This window comes from Rhododendron vialii, chromosome 4a, assembly GCF_030253575.1.
Source record: "Rhododendron vialii isolate Sample 1 chromosome 4a, ASM3025357v1".
In the NCBI taxonomy this organism is placed as follows: Eukaryota; Viridiplantae; Streptophyta; class Magnoliopsida; order Ericales; family Ericaceae; genus Rhododendron; species Rhododendron vialii.
The window spans coordinates 34,240,649-34,258,384 of NC_080560.1; the positions used below are offsets into that span (position 1 = coordinate 34,240,649).

Sequence of the window (17,736 nt, forward strand, 5' to 3'; positions counted from 1 at the left end):
GGTTTGGTAAAATTTGAGGAATCCTGATCTCTTGCTCCCACATGTAATGGAGTACTAGGTTTCATCTACAAATCATTGTAAAAAATTACTGTAGTAATCTAGTAGTCATATATTTATTGACCCGCGATCAAATGTGGAGAGAACCAACCCCATAATGGAAAGTGTGGTTTTTCAATAAAGGATGATCGAATGCGGGTTGTTTGTAGAAATCCACGCAATCAATTATATCTCCATTCTCGGTCTGCAAACATCGTAATCCTTTGGTCAATTTCGATACACTAATGAAAGGAAAGTGATTATTTATTAATTACTTCCTCCGTTCGTGTTTGTTGGTCAAGTTTCAGCATTCGTGTCATGTTTTAAATTGTTTATACATTTCAATTTATAATGGGTTTCATGATTTTGAAAATTTCGTGTAATAGAACTAATTGCGATCGATCTAGAGTATCAAATAATATTCATATTACATATTTTTAGAGATTCCTATATATTGAAAGATATGTACGATTTTTTTAAGATGTGTGAAAATAGTGAAAGTAGACAAACAAATACAGACAAAGGTGTTATTAAACGTTTAAACATTTTGAGTTTACGTGTATCGTCTTGACTGTTGGCTTGTTCAGAAGCTTCAATTGCATTTCCAACTCCCAATCTTCTTGTTTGGATAAACTCCTGCCTCCTTCGACTCTATGCTGGCCCAAAAGAAGGGAGGACACGAACACAAGTAGTAGAACAACATTCATATCCATGGGTTGATCTGCAAAAATTGAAAGTACATGAGGACTTAAATAGGGATCTGATCAGGACTCAAATTACAATTATTGGATGTTTCTATACCAGCAGGAACACAAAATATAATGACGGTGTTACCCTCAGCGAATGGGGTGATGCATGCATGCATGCTCAATGAAATCTGGTTAAGTTCTTTCTCATCTGCTTCCCCAGTGGAGGCTTGAGTTCGAACCTCTTGTAAAGTGATTCGGAAAAATAGCGTTCTCTGATTTGATTAAAAAGACGTTCGGACACAAACATATTTGTACACAGTATGACTATCCTGGCAAGTAAAACTACTGTAAAAGACATATGTAGAGCAAATTAAGAGCATTTTGGACATGCAGTTCGGAATTCACATTCAACAATATATCTCTGCACACGAACAAAGTTGTAGTGCAATTTTTCATGAAAATTAATTAAGCAAATTACCAAGACAAAAGGATAAATTAACGATCGATGCACTGGCTTTGGATTATGAACAATATTTACCTATTATATATGTAGTGGAGTTGTGACAAAAAAAAGAATGGTTTAGGAGAAAATTAATTAAGGATATGTGTGGACTCCAATCCCACCTTTTAAAGGTTTATTTATGCATGCAGCAAAACCAAATTAAATATGCATGTCTTTTAAAGTAGCGTTGAAAATATTTTGGTTGTTTGATTCAGACCAGTACGTGCACGCAAGGGAACACAACTAGCCGTAATAAAGACGTTCGATCGTAAGGAAATCTATGCAGATTACAAAGGTAATTTAGCCAGACTAATGGATTATTAATTCAGTGCCTTTTGCTAGCTCGGTTCACTGTCCGATTTCCCATCTGCATGTGCTTGTTGCTGCCTGTGATATGGAATTCCACCGTCCCGAGACCACTCAGTGTTTAGGTTGCTAGCTCCGCAAGAGCTTTGGCTTGGCTTAGACTAGATCTAGACATTTGATTCTGCTCTTTGTGTGTATCATTAGATTTGGGTTTGGTTTGTAGTTCTTTATCATTGTACTCGGATGAAAATCTCTGTAAGTGCCGTATGGCTTTCATGAATACAATGTAATAAAATAGTATTTGATGATTTAAAAGAAAATCTATATGGATTTGAAAGATCTGATCATATGTACTAGAATGAAATTGTGTATATATATATAGGATGCATTCAAAGGAAATCTAGATATAGATTACAAAAGTCTTGGTAGACTACCAAAGTTTTGTCCAAGACGGGTTCACATTGAAACACAAATTGTGGGATAACACTAGCTATAACCCATGACTGAAGGAAGTATTACATAATTCGATCGTGAGTAATTAATACGAATCTGAATTTTTTTTAATCGGCAATACAAATCTAAAATTACAATGACATATTTTGTGGATGCCAAAATCTTTTTTTTTTTTTTGTATTTTAATGAGAGGTTTGGTAACGACACTAGTTTTTTTGAATATAAAATAATATCTTTTCTATCAAATAGCCCGTAATCTAATTGGTTAATCACATAGATTAAAGTTAATAAGACTAAATTAGAGCTTAAGTTAATTCAAGTGAGCTCATATGACTTAAGGTTATTGACACGGTAATTTGACCTGGTTATGGACTTACTTATTGTGCCATGCATAACCACTGCTCAGTGAAATTTATGAAAATGTGCCAAATGTGGTCTCAATTTTTATTTATTTTTTTGATAAACTTGTATGTGTTGCTCAGTTAGTCAGTTGCTCTTCTTCTTCTTTTTGTTGGTAATAATGTATTGTTATTAGGAACTAGTAGTAATTTAGTTATTACATTTTGGGTTGGAAAAATAACAGCCGATATAATTAAAGCAGTTCAAAAATAACAGCCCAGATAAGTGAATGCAGCCCAAAATAAAGGCCAAGGCCAGACCATCCGACGCGACCAATCCAATCCGAACAGCTTTTGGACGGAACCCGACCAGTGGTACTATTTCGTAGAGGATCACCGGCCTTGCTCGAGTTGGGGCTGAACAAAATGAGGATTTGGTAGTGGAGACTCGGCTGCCTATTTCAATTAAGGAGTTTGTTAGTTAAGATGGGTCTAGCTTTTGCTACTATTTCGTGTGGTTTGTATGTATGCTAATATATATATGCTACTACGTACTCTCGCGTGATGTGAAACTCCTTTACGTAGTGTTTTATGAATTTTCGTTTGACTATAAAAAAATTCTGCATCTTCATATTCTTTCAACTTCTTACTTCCCTAATTTTGTGAATGAACTTCTTACTATGAGTATGAAGAAAAATGACGTAATCACAGAGTACAAAGAAAAGAGACTAGAACTAGAAATGAATGAAGAGTGGCCATCCAAACTAGGTTGGCATCAGCATCCCACTTAGGGTCGGCCAAAGCCCGACTCCCTTGGGCTAGGGCAACCCAAAAAGTTAGTAAAAACAAAAATTTTAGGGAAAATGACTGTCCAAGACTGTTTTAATAATTAATACCCATCAATGACAAGCTAATAACATTCGTTAATGCTAAAAATGTCATTGACGGGTATTAATTATCAAAACACGTCTTTGACCGTCATTTTTCCAAATTTTTATAAAGGCCCAATATGTGTAAACTAAACTTAAAGGCCCAGTCCGGGGAAAACAATTTCTAGTCCAGATTAGTTTTTCAGGTTTGGGCTTCATTCTTAGGTTTATTCGGCAATCATCTTTCGGGTCTGAACCTATTTGGCCCAATATGAAAGAGATCCAAATGAATTCGGTGTGATGAATGGTAGGGAATAAACTATCTCAGATTTGGGGGCCCCACTACCTTTAGGATGGAAAGTCAACAAAGAAGATCTTCAACTGATTGCCTCCCTTGGAAGGGCATTTAAGCCATTAAGAAGAAGCGGCTCGGTCAGGTCTGAAGAAGGCAAGAAGCTGCCTTTTTGGTAGGCGCGTGAAGAGTGAAAGAAGAAGAGGGAATTCCAAGTCCCAATAAATTCTTTTGCTATAAATCTTTATATATAGAACTGTTTACAAATATTAAATGGCTAACAAAAGAGGACTCTAAAGTCTAACAAAAATGGCTTCTAGTCCTGATTGCTTGCAGAGCATTTTTGCCTTTAAATTTGGTGGGCTCAAGATTTATTTTTGGGCAAGTACCCATGCAAGGAAGCAGCTCAAAGCTTGGACACTTGGCAATCTTGCGGGAAAATAGTTCAAGCAACTTAAGGCCTGAAATTTCTGCCTATAAATATTAGAAATGAAGACTTAGAAAAGAGTTCAGCACCAACCAAAGCCCTACGCTTACTCAAATTATCTTTCATTTGTCTTTACTTTCCAGCAAAGTACTTTATCTTTTATCACTCAATCCATTGAGTTTCCTTTTTAGCCTAGCCTAGTTTCCATTTCTAGTCATTGTACTAATTTACTTCGTTAAACCGTCAATGGATGACTACAAGAAAGGCATTCTGCAATGCTACGAGAAATAGATGACTATAAGAAAGGCATTGTGCCCTAATTGTCGCCAAGACTACTATCGACGGGGCATGCCAGCTGATTATCTACCTTGATTGAATTTTGGCAACCACACGCGTGTGGCACCTGACCAATGGTGGATCCAGGAATTTTGTACAGAGAGATCACCTCTCGAGCATAAAGTCAACAAAAATTCTTGCTAATTTTATCGAGTGAAAATAAAAAAAAAAGAATGAGTGAAAATTTACATAGACAACATATATTTGTCTTGTTTATTTTAGCTAATTTTATGTTGTGAAAAATACTCAAATGAAGAATAATGAAAAACGTCAAAAACAAATGAATGGACTAGTGTTTTAGTATTTGTACTTGATTATTTATTCTTCTATTGGTCGGGTGCCACGCACTTGTGGTTGCCAAAACTCAATCAAGGTAGATAATCAACTAGCACGCCCCGTCGATAGTAGTCATGGCGACAATTAGGGCACAATGCCTTTCTTGTAGTCATCCATTTCTGGATGCAGAGAGGGTGATAGATGTGTTGGCAACTGGGGAGTACTTTCACCCAAGCTCCATCGGTGAACTCTTCGAGACAGATGCTACATTCCGTAGCACCAAAACCAACATCATTCGGGGTGGGGAACATAAGCATCGGAAATGATTTTACTACTGATGGATCCAGGATTCTCGCTCCGGGTACCAGACATCTATATACCAAATAACCAAGTCCAGCGCCTATAACAATAGCAACTACCACCAAAATGGCGATCGCTATGCCAATCCGTTTATGTCCCTTGCCTGACGAAGGACTATTCGGGGTGTCTTTGCCAATGCCATCCTCACTCGTCGCCACGGGGTCCAAACTGATCAGTAATATGACGAATAATACAATGAAAACCTGCCACCCCAACAACTTTTGGTTCCCCCAGTACCTCGAACACCGGGGCATTGCAAAGTACTACTGGTGCAGCGGCGGCGGCTTCGATGATGATCTGTTCGTCGTTGTTGTTGTTGTTCCCATTACAGCCCCCTTCATCCTCTATTGGAGTAAATGGATGAAGAGAGTACTTTTGTGGCACTGGTGGAAGGTGGTCTATCTCTTCTCTTCTGGCTATATAAAGGAGACCTCTAGTTCTCTATAACTAATGTATCAGAGAATGAGAAACGACACAGATATATGAAACAGGTTCGCCTCCCCTCCGGTGTCTTCCATCCAGTCTATTGTCCAATTTGCAATTTGTGGGCCCATTTCGGGCCCACGTCGATAATCGGAACCGTTCATCATGTAGAACTCGTTGAGACGAGCCACCGTACCAAAAATCACGTCCATCGGATTTGTATTGATACCTGTTCGAAACACATTTATTTGATAAAAAAAGTGTTGGGCACACTGGATAGGAACCCGCCCAACACCATTTTTATTAAATAAATGTGTTTCGAACAGGTATCAATACAAATCCAATCAACGTAATTTTTGGTATGGTGGCTTGTTTCAACGAACTCTACATGATGAACGGTTCCGATTATCGACGTGGACCTGAAATGAGCCCACAAATTGTAAACTGGACAGTAGACTGGATGGGAGAAAAGTGGAGGGGAGGCAAACCCGTGTGAAACGTTGTGCACTGCGCAACATCTTAAGTTAGCTCCTAGCTTGTTTCAAATCTTTAGGACGGCTATTTCTCTTTCCCAAAGGCCAAAACATTTTTCTAAACGGGTTCCCTCTTTCCTTTCTTCTTTTTCTTTCTTTGTTTTTTTTTTTTTCCCCAATAGAAGAAGCTTTATTAACGTCTTTAATGATCTAATGACGTGTCAATTATTGATTGGATACACACAAAAAACCCATATGTTTACGCTTCATGCGTGTTTATATAGAATTTAATCTCTAAGGTAATATTAGCCAGATTAATATAATGTACCTTAAATAGAGTACTGGTATAAACACTATACTCAAATAAAAATAAAACTACCGCGAGGTGCTAGTCTATTGCTCAATTTTAGACTTTGAAGGAACATCCAAAAGTACAACTGGATACAAAATTGCAACAGGCCGGCTTCAACTGGAAAATAGTACTTGTAAAGATTCCATTGCTGGAAAAAACACGAGTTCCAAATATTATTTCACAAGTAACATCCCCCATTCACAAAGGACACATAGGTCTAGCAAGTACTAAGAGTTATTAAAAATAAAAATAAAAACTTAAATTTTGGCAAAGAGCAAAGTTAGATCGAGAAAGAATACAAACTTGAAAGGCATTGAAAATCCATTTCCAGTAGGAACTTATGAAATCGCGCTCGGATCAAACAATTTGAAAGAGGCTAAAAAAACTATCAAATAGAAAGTCCCGAAATTGTGTTTATTTATCTCCTTAAATCAAGGGATTCGGTTGTCAGAAGCTGGGCAGATGATCAATGAATTGTCGTGTTGGTTTGTGAGATTCTAGAGTTATAAGCTTGCAAACTCCAAGTTTTGGTGTGACTCTGCTTCCTGGCTTAATTAAAAATCACCGTCAAATGGGGTGCCTTTTGGACATATTAACAACCAATTAACCACTTTATATGACAAACAATATTCATTTGGCTTTACACGTTTTTAACCACTAATAACAATAAATTCCGACAAATCTTGTTAGCCACTCCATAATTGAAATTTGGAAGAAAAACAAAACAGCATAGTTTACTTTGGGAAATGGTATTGATACTCCAAAAATTAATGCAGACATTCCAAAAAATAAAAGAAAGTGGCTTTGGAGTTATACTGATTTTAGAGTGCTTGCATCAATTTTTGGAGTGTCAATATCATTTCCCTTTATTTTACCCTAATCATCTGATGAGCACTTAGAGAAAACGTTTATTTAGGGATACCTTAAATTCAACATAAAATAAAACAAGAGAAGAAAAGAAGTGAAAAATAGCGTGGTCGGCAGGATTCGAACCTGCGCGGGCAGAGCCCACATGATTTCTAGTCATGCCCGATAACCACTCCGGCACGACCACTTTGATGCCCTTACGTTACGCACTAATCAAATTTATCTTTAAACTATTCTAGTCATTTGCATTTTTTGTTTTTTTTTTTTGACTGTAAGTCCTTTGGATATACGGAGTATTTTCAAGACACCACTTATTTAGTTGGTCAGAATTTTATTTTATTTTTTTACATTTTTTATTTACAATGAACATGTTTGATAAATTATTAATTACTTTTATTCATTACGAAATCTAGAGAGAGAAAAAAAGAGTTGAAAATTTGGAAAACATGTTTGTCAAAACACACGAGAAAGTTAAAAGTCAGCAAGGTAAAACATTGGCAGTGGCAAGCACATCAACTTATCATATCACCGCACAAATTTGGAAACGAAAAGCAGTTAAAACTAATGGCTTCTTACTATCAGGAGCTTTTTATAGTGTACTATCCCCCGAGGTGTTGAGAGGCCATTATTTACGTTCATAAATATGACATTGATAAAACTGATTAAACAATGAAAATTCTGATTGATGTTTTTTTTTTTGGTAAGTAATTCTGGTTGATGTTGTTTCTTTTTCTGTGTTCTCCCTTTCACTTGTGGAAATCAACACTGAATGCAATTCTCATCCAATTTCTACCATATTTTACAACGGCAATACAACTTTTTACTGGTTTGAAAGGTCTTTAAACTATCTACGCCGTATAAATCCTTTTGTTGTGTCGACCCTCGCAAACTAATTTGCATACCCAATAATCCTGAAGGGAAATGATAATGCTAAAACTATTTTTGTTCGTATCAAAACTCTAATGTACAAAAGGCTTGTATCATGATACTTTTATGCATTGGAGTTTTGGCACCAACAAAAATAATTTTGGCATTATCACTATACTCACGAGAGAAGTTAACAATCACCCGAAATTATTTTTTCTGAAAGACCGTTGGTATTAATGTATTGTTTAGTTTTTTGTAAAAAAAATTAAGTAGAACCGATTTATTCATCTCATTGAGAGAAATCATAAAATTGTAAAATCATAAATCAGAGTTGAAAAAAGTTCAGATAAGTTGATAGTATAGACAAAAAAAAAAAAAAAAACCGCCTGGTTTAAACTTTTTCGTTTTTAGTGAATTTATTTTTTACTTTTGGTTGTAGTAACTTTTTTCTATTTTTAGACATTTGTCGTGATGAATAATTAATCTAAAAAATGGCTAACAAGTTATTTGGGCTAACTTTTTAGTTTCGTTTTGGCACTGTCTTTTTTTTTTTTTTTTCTAATTTTTACTAGATTCGGGTCAAATGTTTTAAATTCATATTGTTCGTCTACATGACAAAAATCAGAAAATAATGAAAAATATAGCCCAAATTTGAAAAGAGATTATGTAAGACAACACTAAAGTTCTTTTTAGCGACGTTTTTTTAGTGTTTTTAAAATTTAGTCTATAATTTTATACCCATACCTTCTTTATTTAATTGACCAGACAAAAAATGTAATTAAAAATTTGACCTAAAAATTTAATTAAAATTAAGTAAAATCAACTAAAAGTACATTGCCAAAGAGTCACTAAAAAGTTAGCCCAAATCCACCCATTGTCTAACAGAAATTTTAGAGAAGAGATGAAAAAAAATGCTAAAGGTAATAATTTATCAAGAACAGGGAAAGACAAGAAAAATCCCACGAAACTGCAGAGATAACAATTTTCTGTGCGATCAGAAACAAAGTCTTGAACCGAACAGCGAACAGGTACCTCTCTCTCTCTTTGTTTGCTGTTGGTATTCCTTCTGGGTTTCTGAGGCAGCGGCTTTGTGAGGGCCATGGAAACAACATCCCCACTTCAAAAGTGTCAACTCACACCCATTTCAAAAAAGGCAAAAAAAAAAAGACTCGATTTTGTGGAGTTTTTATGTTGAAATAGATCCTTATTTGTTTCCCCTGCTAAATAGTGGTAAAATTTACTCCAATTACTACTATTTTTGTCTGGTGCTATCCTTTCTACTGCACTAGAGGCTCTGCATCTGGGCAATGCCTTATGCCAAGCGGTTAAAGTTTTCTGCCTGTGGCTCTAATCAAGCACCAAAAACTGATTGAAAATTTTGTTTTTTTTACATGTAATAATTTATGTGGGAAATATTTTTTCTGCTGTAAAATGTTATGCATTCAAACAAACGGATCCTCAGTTTGGTTATGCTCTTTCTGATGATTGTTTCATATGTAAATGTTCTCTTATTGCTTATTACAATGTTTTTGCAGCCTCTCCATTGTTTGATTTTCAAGTTGGACTGAATAACCAGCAAGATGGCATTGACATTCTTTAAATGTATTCAAACCCGTCCTTTTTTGCTATACCCACTTGAGTTATTGCCTAGAATACATGGTCTACTTTATTGCACAATGAGAAGCACACTCAAACTGCAACACAAGAAGGGCAACAGCCCCAATCGAAAGTTTCAACCCAAAGCCGTGCCGAAAGACTTGACAGTGCTTTGAAAGATTACGAGGCAATAATTGGTATAGAGACCCATGTACAGCTGTCTACTCTTACCAAGGCCTTCTGCAGTTGCCCTTACAACTATGGGTCTCAACCAAACACAACTGTTTGCCCCATTTGCATGGGCTTGCCTGGTGCATTGCCTGCTTTGAACTCTAAGGTCATACAGTCTGCCGTGAAGTTGGGCCTTGCGCTTAATTGTAAACTGTTGTTACATTCAAAGTTTGATAGGAAACAATACTTTTACCCAGACGTTCCCAAAGGCTATCAAATATCTCAGTTTGATGTCCCAATTGCAACAGTGGGTTTTGTTGATGTGGATCTTCCGCTTGAGTTTGGTTGTGGGCATAGGAAGTTTGGCATTACCAGGGTCCATATGGAAGAAGATGCTGGAAAGCTGCTTCACACCGGGAATGGGAGTTACTCAGAGGTACTTCTGTTTTTAGGTTTAGTTATTAGTTAGTCTTGAACATTTTATTTGGACAAGTTTGTTGAACATATGATTTTGTTTTGGTTGTTAGTTAATGGAGTTGCGATGATTCACGATTTCGTTTCGCTCAATTGCAATGGGTTTGGTTTATGGGTTAAGTTGATATTAGTACGGCATGGGCTAATGACTTAATATACATGGGAAACTTGGTATGAGAGTCAATCCCATTCCAACCCATATGAAAAAAAAACACATTAGTTCACTCCCTATGAATCTATGATGATAGACCTAAAAGGATATACGTGACAAACCCAAGACGAAACTGCACTAGAGGGGAGATGTTTGAGAATCCCACATTGCTTGGGATGGAATGTTTTATGCTTCGAGATATTTGTTGGGCCTCTCCACCTAATAATTAAAGCTTTTTGGTTGGATACAAGTTTCTTCAATCAGGAGAATACTTGTTTTGATGTGCTTTGATTTCTACATCAAGTTCAGTGCTAATGTTACTGTACTCTATTGTATAGGTTCCTTACCAGTCGGCTTTCCATTGATAAATATAACAAAAATTTCAGGGATTCCTGTGTGCAGGTTGATTTGAATAGAGCAGGAGTGCCTTTGCTTGAGATCGTTTCTGAACCTGATATGAGAACTGGAATAGAAGCTGCAGAGTATGCTTCAGAATTGCAGAGGTTGGTCCGGTTTTTGGGAGTGAGCAATGGTAATATGCAAGAAGGTTCACTTCGTTGTGATGTCAATGTCTCCGTACGACCCATTGGGCAATTAGAGTTTGGTACAAAGGTAACTGAGTGCTTGTTTTCTCATTGAAGTAAAAGATGATGGCAATCCTTTCTCCTAGTTTAGAGCTTAACCCAGCTTAAAGTTCTAAAACTTCTTTCCAGTTTTTCTCTCGTTTCTTACTTTAAATGAGCAGCTCTTAGTTTTTTATCTTGTTACCAGCTTGGTCGAATGGGGTTTGAGTAAGAATTCTATATGGAGCTGTTTTGGAGTAGCTGCTGCTACTACTAATGCTGCATTAGCACTATTAGACTCATTTAAGAATGATGTAAGGCAGTATGGGAGTTATATGTGTGGAGTGTAGCAGTAAATGCCAATGCAAACAACAGTCAACATAATTTGAGCCACTGAAAGGCAATAAATATGGTTTTGCATACTTATGAAAGTTGTTGGGAACCCAATGCCGCTCAATGCAACCACTCTGAGTACCAATCGTTGAGTCCTTCCCAGGGTTTTTACCCATTTAGCAGTTTATCACATATATCATTGTGTTCTTTGTTTGGTTGCCTTCCGTTTGTGTGATTGGTTGATATGTTGATGTGTGGGCTGTTGATTGAGAGATCAAACATACCAAATCGTATAACCTAGGCAATCAAGGGAACTAGTATTAGAGCTAGGAATGGGTTCTAATAGCAGGAGCGTCATCGTGAGGGAGGGATTGTTGGGAACACAATGCGGCTCTCTGCAACCGCTCCAAAAAATATAAGTGCCCTTGCGATGTCCAATGCCATAAAGACTTAAGTGAAGCCATCTCTAACACCAATGGATTTTGCAATTGATGGTGGATCTCGGTCAAACAACTAAAGTGGTGGGTATGAGCTTGGCAGCCTGTAGAGGTTAAGAGAATTTTATTGCAACGCTAAGAAAGAAAGCACACTACTAAGAATTAAAAAGATAAGTGCTATTTTTATTAAAGATTCTCCTTTTAAGAAGTTTTGGAAGGTCGAAACTATTTTCTTTTTTCTTTTGATAAACTAATGCACTTATGGTCCTTTTGACCAAAATGAGAGAGAATAGAATGCAGAAATTTATGTCTTTCAGGTTGCAACTGAGCAGTTGAGTCATCTGTCAAGTGCTATGCTGCATATGCTATCTCATTCTGGCTTCTTTCACGGGATATTATTCCTTACCATTATAAGAAGGGATCCTTTCTTGCTAGCTGTATGTATTTGTCTGTTTGGGTCTTGTGTCGTGTGTGAGTGAGTGTACAGTGTCTGGCAGTTCTTAAGAATAAGCTCACTCTGGATTGACAGGTTGAGGTGAAGAATTTGAACTCTTTTTCGGCAATAAATAGGGCCATTGAGTTTGAGATACTGAGGCAGGTGCTTCTCCACAATGAAGGCCAGAGTGATCAGATTGTACAGGAGACACGTCTTTGGGATGAGGGCAGTCAGGTTAATGCTAAATCTTTTTTTATGCTAGTAATGTAGAAGTGCATGGGACATAGTAACTGGGACTTAAATAAGTTTCTCATGACTACTTATATGTTCAATTAATCTTCATTGTGCTTCTAGAAAACAGTTACAATGAGGAAGAAGGAAGTTTCTCATGACTACTTATATGTTCGATTAATCCTCATTGTGCTTTTGGAAAACAGTTACAATGAGGAAGAAGGAAGGGCTTGCTGATTATCGTTATTTTCCTGAGCCTGACCTTCCAGAAGTTATTCTTAGTGAGGAGTTCATTGAGGGCATTCGTGATTCTTTACCTGAGCTTCCAGAAATGAAGCGGCAGAGATACGGGCAAATGGGTCTAAGCATGCAAGACGTTCTTTTCCTAGCAAATGACATAAATGTAAGTGGTGTTCATTGTTGTTTCTAGTATTGGTACTGCAGTTATTGCCCCTGTTGGTTTATATTGAGTTTTCAAGATAAATAGAGAACTTAAATTGATAGTTAGCTTATGCACTACCTCTCAGTGCTCCCACATTGTGTGTGCAGATTGATTAGTTAAGGTCTTAGACTTTGCCCCCAAAATATTCCCAATTTTTCATCAGTAAAGATAAAAGTATGCATAAGCGTGACGGGGATACGATCCACGTGCTAGAGAAAAAGAATATTCTATTAAAGCTATCCATTAGGAGATACTTGGGACAAAATGGCCCTCCAGTCTATAATTGCACCCAATCTACAAAGTTCAGAAAAGAATCAATGCTTAGGGGCATGGACGCTTACACAAACTATATAAAGTAACCAAAAACGGATCTTAATCAGTGAGATGGGTTCTTCCTTGCCTTGGAAAAATCGTATATTTCACTAAGCCAAATCGACTTGACAAGGCACAATGATGCCAACGACCAAGGTTCCTTCTCTGCCTCCCTACCCTTCCGCCACGCCAACTGGCTATTGTCCATGCCACCTCATCATGATGAACCCTCCCCTATCCAAACAAACCAAAAATAAAGCTCCCCGACTCTCTAGCTGTAGTACAATGGTGAGAAGGTGGGAGATCGTTTCGCTTTAATTCATACAACACAAATTCTCCTAAATTGTCATCTCTTGAGGCGGTTGTCGATTGTCAGAATCTTTCCACGAGCAGCTACCAACGCAAAATTTTTCCTGCAGGTATCCCCACCGACAAAATGATTTTTCACGTAGACCCTGCCCATGTCGCTCCTCTCAAAACCGAGTAATAAAAAAACACCATTTATATTTTTCCTGCCCTACTTTATGAAGGCTTCTTGTCGCCTCTCTTCAAGGGATGCTTTTTAAAGAGTAATCCCTTTCAAAATGCAAGTAGAATGGGCCCACATCAGAATGTCTTAAGTAACTAAAGACAGATGCCTAACTTTCAAGAGAAGACTTAGATTTTGAAGTATGCTACCCCCTATCCTACACCCTAGTTCATTCTTTCCCGACAAAGGAGGATCCGATAAGAAGAATAAGACGACTAGACGAGAAGCTGTGAGTCAGGGCTAGGAAGTGGCTACTTATAGCAGAGGATAGATCCTTTTTTCCCACTCATCAATCATTTGAGGAAGTTAAGAAGCCCTGCAGGTTAGTAGTCTTGGTTCTCTTATAGCATCAAAACAGCAAATAGGATAAGGAAGAGAAACTAAACTAATGCTCCCCTTGCCAAATCTAACATTGTCGTCTCCTGTACTCACCCCAACTTGGCCATAAAGCAACTCCAGCAACATGCAAACCAGATCCAACTCCCTATCACGAATGATCTTCTGAGGCCAATGTCCATAAACATTCAATAATCGTTCCTCCGCATCTAGTTCACCACACTGCCTACTGCTAAGCGGAAAATAGCGGGAAAATCTCTAGCCGGTGGCTCTTCAGCACAGTTCCTGTGTTTCCAGAAGTCTTTCCTATCCTGGATTACCACCGTAAAACTCACCATCTTGAAGCAATCCTTTCTCGCCATACTAATCCCCTTCGTGACTTCGTCAAACCCTTACAAGGAGAACTTCAATCCTCTGTGATCACCCAATCACTCCAACTGTTACCGTACTTTGCCACTATCATCCTCCATGAAAACTTGTCACTCTGGCAAGTAAACCTCCACAGGACCACAGCAAAACATCCAATGAAGCTCTATCAAAAACTCCCAGCCTTCTTATTCCAAAACCATCCCGCATTTGTGCATACCGTTATGTAGTTCCCCTTTGTAGTGCTAAGTTTCTGCTTGACAATCATCACTAGAAGGCATTCCTTTCTCTTAGCTACTTATAGCATACAGAAGAGAACTTCAATCTTTGAAAACCTCTTTTTTGCTACGTCACCAGCCATGCACTGTGAGCTCCAATCATGCATTACTTTTCAACACATATCTAGTCAAGTCTTGAAGCCTAAGATTGAAAAGCTTTCTAAAATCATGTTCCTGATTAGAATTTGCCTCATTGCTTTTTAAAGAGGTTAATGCAGACTTGTATTGAATGATCTTAGATGGTTATTTCACCCTTGCTGTATGAATGTTTCAGGTTGCAGATTTTTTTGATGAGACTATTGGCAAGGGTGCTGATGTAAAGCTTGCTGCCAATTGGATAATGGGGGATGTTGCTGCTTACATGAAAAATGAAAAAATTGACTATAAATGAGATTAAACTTACCCCGCAAGAGCTAGCTGAGCTGATTGCTTCAATAAAAGGTGGTACAATTAGTGGAAAGATTGGTAAAGAGGTTTGTATATGCAACTGACTACAATGTTTTCCTGTTCCATTAGTACATTAATTGACATATCGTCCTCCAAGCAATTTTTTCTTTTGCTAAAAATCTCTAAGATTTCTCTTAGTGCATTATACTGTTGTGCTTAGTGACGACGTGAAAGAGCAGTCTGATGTGGCTCCTCTGGCCGTGCGGCCTTGCTCACTCCTTTGTGGCATTGAGCTATAATCTTCAAAAGGGTTTGAAGGGTCTGGTTTAAGGGAAGTTTTTGTTTTCAAGGGGTTCACATGAAAATAAATTCTGTTTGACGATGAATGTAAGAGGTTTTTAGTTTCCTAGTTCTCAAGAAGGTCAACAAACCAATTGTAAACTTGAGGTTCCATCTAATAACAAGGGAGGAAACCCATGTCAAGAAAAGATTGAACAATAGGTTAGGAAAATGAAGGAGCTGGCTGATGTTGACACTAAGGAAAACGAAAGATGGTTGATTGTTCTAGCCGTCAAATTTCTAGTGTTAGCCTTTTAAGGTTAAGAAGAAAACGGTAGCTGGTTGGTTTCAGCAGGGAAGGAAAGGGAACTGGGGAGAATTCAATTTGTGGTGAATTACGATGGTCAAAACGGGTGTGATGTTACATGCAGTAAGGACTAAGAAGCCAATTAATGCCTCTCTTTCTTTCTTTTTTCATTTTGATCATCTTGTAGTTTAGGAAGCAGTTAAAGGATATTCACCAAAAGTCCCAGACATGTGCTTTGGTAAAGCTGGTGGTGGCAAATGGTAATTGGTGTCGGAGGATGAGAGAGCTCATTTGGAGAGTTTGACGGGTCAGGCTTGTACATTTTTTTTTGTTCCTTGTTTTGGTATTGTCATGAGGGTTGAGTCCAGTTGGAACGTTTTGCAGTATAATTTTTCTTTTCCCCTGATTTAATAAACAAGTTATTTCAAGGGGCAACATGAGGTATCAGGATAAATGCCTGCATACTGAGCAGGCACTGTCATTAGAATGAGTTAAGGGAATGATCAGACCTTATGAAACTGGGTATGCGGTATTGAACCTTAGCTCAGACAAAAAAGGTAGTTTAATTGATGATTTTTTACAAGTACTAGTTCTCAAGCTGTTCTTGTGGGGACTGGGAGAGGAAGTGTAATCTGTTGCATTAATGACCTGGTAAAGACGTTCAGGTAGTTCTACATAACATTTTTTGGAGCACATGCGATCAATATTCTATTTATTCTCTAACATTTCCTTCACAAGTTTTGCAGATACTGTTTGAGCTGATGGCCAAAGGTGGAACCGTCAAGGGATTGATAAAAGAAAAGGATTTAGTTCAGGTTACATTTATCGGAAATTTGTACGTACTAGCAGTGCTGCTCATGCTTTGCACGTGGAGTTCTTCCATTAAGGAGGGTTTTTTTATTGTAAAGTTAAATAAATTAGTAATTTTAACTTGTCCCTACCTTGAGAACTAGTAATATTGGTAATATGTACGAATTCAACTGATGCCCCTATGCTATGAAATGACAATGTTTTCATGATGGTTTGATGAACTGTAATTTTTACTTTTAATTGTCACCCAAGTGTAAGTGCTTATTATGGAATTGGACATAGTTTCTTGGCAAGTGTAAACATCAAAACCTATATGTGTATTTTCCTGCAATTGAGAGAGAAATTCAAAGGCCCTTTGGGCCTCTGGCCCCTTTTTGTTAACATACCACATGGATCCCTAAGCTTTAAGGGGGACAACACATTAGAAACATGCAGTGAAAGATTTTAGACCGAATAGTAAGATTTCCATGTAAGCAATATCTAGACTTGTGGCAAGATAGATTACATGCCAGCTGATGCTTCATTCATCTATTAATCCTGTTAGATAGTAGATCCAGTTGAAATAGAGAAAATGGTGGTTAAGTGCTGGCAGAGAATCCAAAGCAGCTGGAACAGTATCGTGGAGGCAGAACTAAGTAACAAGGCTTCTTTGCCGGCCAGGTATGAGACTCTGCATAGTTTGACAAGCATTTTTTCCCTCCTGATTATATTTTTTAGATTCTTTCATGTGGACAGAATGATTCTAAATACTATGGTAAAAAATTCCCAGATAATGAAACTATCAAAAGGTAAGGCAAACCCAGGGCTTTTGAACAAGATCCTATGGAGAGACTAAATGCCAAGAGCTGATAATGTCAAAGGAGGGTTACTAGTAATTCTTTCTGTTTTGCTGAATTGTGTGCCAACTGTTGATTGTTTCACCATGCATTAGTTTTTTTGGTCCACCTCCAGCTTGACTACAAGTATTTTGCTCAACTAGCTGCAAATCAATGCTGTCCGTTGAGTGTTTTAAGGCTCTTCTGTGGATTTGGTTGAAGCCGCACTCTTGGGAAAGGCATGATGTTTATCCCATTTTCGCAGAGGCTAAATCTGTTACTTGAAGTGGCGCCGCCAGGATGCTAAAGACAAGTCTTTACTGTAGCGCAAAGCCCAAGCAATTCAGGATAGAACTTCGTTAAGTGATACGATGTGGCTATAAGTACTTTTCAAGCAATATGATTTGTTGCTAGCTACTATTTTTGCAATATGTCTGGCTTGCTACAGAGCTTGCTATTAGCTAATAAAAAGACTTGTAATCTTTGTAATATAGCGAAAATTCACGTTTGGATCTTCTCTCTTCCAAGAATTTTCTTTCTTTTTTTATCCTGGTTTCTTGTTTTGTATATTTCCAAACTTTTTGTTATCAGGTGGTGTTCACGATGGCCAGTCTCCT

At 37.6% G+C, this 17,736-nt stretch overlaps 1 non-coding gene and 1 pseudogene across 1 annotated transcript; one reads left to right on the forward strand and one right to left on the reverse strand.

Moving 5' to 3' along the window:
* Window positions 1-7,104: 7,104 nt before the first annotated feature.
* On the reverse strand, window positions 7,105-7,186 carry TRNAS-AGA (transfer RNA serine (anticodon AGA)). The gene has a single exon. It is a non-coding gene; the product is annotated as a tRNA-Ser (tRNA).
* Window positions 7,187-8,770: 1,584 nt separating this feature from the next.
* On the forward strand, window positions 8,771-17,666 carry LOC131322781 (glutamyl-tRNA(Gln) amidotransferase subunit B, chloroplastic/mitochondrial-like; annotated as a pseudogene).
* The last annotated feature ends 70 nt before the right edge of the window (window positions 17,667-17,736 follow it).